The 3,582-nt window shown below is 40.1% G+C and overlaps 1 pseudogene; it reads left to right on the forward strand.

Moving 5' to 3' along the window:
- The first annotated feature begins 1,244 nt into the window (after window positions 1-1,244).
- LOC116887976 lies at window positions 1,245-3,198 on the forward strand (annotated as a pseudogene).
- Window positions 3,199-3,582: the final 384 nt, after the last annotated feature.

Here is a 3,582-nt window from a genome sequence, read left to right on the forward strand (position 1 = left end):
CCAAATATTCAGATATTAGTATACCAACTGGAGTAACTGCAGAAAACAGGAAAGGAAAGGGGGGGTCGTGTCAGGGGAACAAACGATGGAAATAGCAGTATGCAAGTTATTTAGAGAAAGGGGGGCTTTAATTAGGGAAATGGAGGATGATAAATATAGAAGAATGAAGTGGAATCTTAAGGGTTCTTTGAAAAGTCAGTTGGATGGTGTCTTGCTAGGGCAAATACATGAAGAAGCTTATAGAGCTGGCTGTGCGCTGCTTGGAGGTCTTCCCTGATCTCCACTTCCCTGAGGAGCACCAAGAACTTCTCCTAGTGTCCCTCAGGTCCCTCCTGCTGACCAAGCCAAAGCTGAGGCCTGACTGTCTCTGCTGGTAGTGACACCACTGCTGATTTGTGAGTGCTATCCCGACTCTAGCAAACTAGACTGCTGGTATATCTGAGGTGTTTGTGAATGGATCAAGCTGCCTCTGCTAACCTGTGAACTAAACTGCTGACTTACAGACAACACAGATGAGAACTGTTCCAAAGATACTGTCTAAATAGGTCCACTTTCCCCCTATCCTTCCCTTTCTACTACCTTTGGTAGGTGGTGGGCTACAAGAGATGTTAAAGTGTTTAAGAACCATAATTAAAAATAGGATTTGAAAAAAATTATAGCTACAGAAGGAGGGGGAGGAGAGTGAAATAACTATAAGGATGTCTGAAAAAGTCATTGAGAAGCTTTATCATCTAGTTACTTAAAATTATATATAATACATGCATAAACATCTATTTATTGTTTATTTATTTTCCCATCCATATTAGCAATGGTCCACCCAAGAGCCATAGACTATCTAACAAAAAACCCAACAAGCATGAAAAGCCTCCATTTGAGTTGTTGGTCAGAGTTGTCCAAAAGACTCCCAAACCATTATAAGGTATTGTTGTTGCCCTTGATTTCCTCCCAGAGATCGAAGGTGAGTCCATATTACTGAAGCTACCACATACTTCAGACATAAGACACAGACAATCAGAACTGGATGTGACCTGAAAGCCTCCTCCCTGGGGCATTTTGAGTACTAATAAATTGCCATGCACAAACTTCCAAGGAAGAAGCAATCAGTTGTCCTACCTAGCTATGATGTTTGTGAACTACAACAATGACCAGCATGGCACAATAACCCTAAGGGTGCAATAGCAGCACTTGGTGGTAACCAAGAGCTCTCTATGTGGACTTAAGACCTACTCAGCAAAATGGAAATCATGTCCGGTACTGGAAATCAAACCAACTATCTGGAGCTAATGAAGTCATGGATCTTGGAGAAGAGTCTACAACCAGTACTTTACTAAACCATAACCTTTAACTTCTTAAATATTTGTATATATCCACAGACAAGTATAGTTCCACACCCCTAATCCAGTAAATATCTCTTTGCAACAGAAGACCATTACAGAAAACCACAACTAATCAAACAACTAATACCTGACCCCAACCAATCTATCCACACAGCAACTCCTGGCTCCTAAGGCTTGAGATCATATGTAAAGGGGGTAAGCAGAAAGGATGTAAGAATCACAGAAAGAAGAACTTGGCCATGGCTCTTGCTCTCTCCTGCTCTTCCCTTCTTGCTCCCGCTCTCTCCCCATTCCCTTCCCCCCATCTCTCTCCATGTGCTCATGTGCCCAGCCTCTACCCCCCACGCCGCCTTTCTCCTCTACTACCCTCTTGGCTCCCCTTCTGCCGTTGCCTGAATAACTCTTATTCTAACCTATATTTAAAAAAAAAGAACTTTGCCATGAGACTGTGTTTCTTAGAAATATTTAGAAGCAACACCCATGAAGTCTCTTTGGCACGGTTACTTAAATAAGACCTAAACAAGAATGTTAAAGGTCTATAGGCAACTAAGAAATGCTGAGAGCAAGAGAAAATGTCTTCTTCAGAGAAAAGCACCCAATTGGTTATCCAATACCAAATGGGTAGTCCTGAAAATATTTTATATATACATACACACACACACACACACACACACACACACACACACACACACACACACACACATATATATATATATATAGTAACATGAAATACACTAAGAAGATTAAGTTTTATATTTATGTTATGTTATAAAAACACAACTATTTTTAAAAAGAAGCTATGAATTTGAGAGAGAACAAAGGGTTACATGGGAAGAAATGGAGGTGTGTGTCATATTTTAATTTCAAAAACTAAAAAGATATCTTTTTAAAAAAAGTGAAGGTATAATTTCTTAAAGTAAAACCATGGGTATAGACCATTGTCAGCATATCAAGATAAATGATTGAAGTATGACTATGAAGTAGACAAGGACTTTTCTAGCAAGTTGAGAATCCACATAGCAATAACTGTCACCAGGAATTAATTATCAGTATGTTGGAGTAGATCACTGGATTTAGCAGAGAAAATGGTTGTGTCTGCAGATGGTCGAGTTCATAGACCAGCAATAATTGACTTTTCAGCACAGCAGGACTATGGCAGAGGATGTAGCAGCTGTAGCAGCTGATTCAGAGTACATAGCAGAAGAGCACCTTCTTCAAGATGTACTGTTCAAAAGTGATTTAAAAAGCACATCAAGGGCTGGAGAGATGGCTCAGTAGTTAAGAGCACTGACTGCTCTTCCAGAGGTCCCAAGTTCAAATCCCAGCAACCACATGGTGGCTCACAACCATCTGTGATGGGATCTGATGCCCTCTTCTGGTGTGTCTGAGAACCACAGTGTAATCACATACATAAAATAAACATTTAAAAAAAAAGCACATCAACAGCACTCCCACCAGGGGAAGTTGATTCATCACTCTCTCCTGATGTATGCAGAATCCCTGGCCATCTGTATACTATTAAAGCAGATTTTCTCACATAACTGTGGGCAAGGCAATCCCACTTCCTCAAGGGCATGCACACTGGGTGGTGCTTGTCAACCATGATTCTTAACAACTTTTCTCACAGATCATTTTTTTCTTTTCGAGGAGCTTCTTGGGGAATTATTGATCCCTTTGGATGAATCTGAAAAGAGGTCTATAGATCACAGCAGATATTGCAATATTTTATTGCAGTTGTGCCAACAAACCTGCAAACATATTAAGATTTCAGCAGACATCCATCAATTCTCTCTGAGGGGAAGGGAAGAACTATGCTGCAGGCAGCCACTGAGTCTCTGGAATATTTATAAAATACTACTGAAGAACCAGCCTGCCTCCATTTTAGACTTAAAAGCCTTCTTATGGTAAAACCAAACTAGGTTCACTCCTGTTTATGATTAAACTTTTGTTTCTCAAGGATTGGGCTATCCTCACCTCTAACCTTACACATCCAATGCTGACCTCTTAAACCCCACCTTAGTGGAAAGGCAGCCTGTACATGAATTTAAAAGCTTTAATGAATTGCTTGCTTTAATTAACTTGGCCACGATGATTTCAGCCAGTGGTTTTCTTCTCCCATCTTTGAGATTAACACTAATTTAGTTCTCTCACGGAGACAGTCACTAAGGAGCCCTCTTGGTATTATTTGGAAGAATCTTTTCAACAATGGGCACATTACATAAAAACTGGAAATTTTACAGTAGAA

The sequence above is a fragment of the Rattus rattus genome, chromosome X, assembly GCF_011064425.1.
Source record: "Rattus rattus isolate New Zealand chromosome X, Rrattus_CSIRO_v1, whole genome shotgun sequence".
NCBI lineage: Eukaryota > Metazoa > Chordata > Mammalia > Rodentia > Muridae > Rattus > Rattus rattus.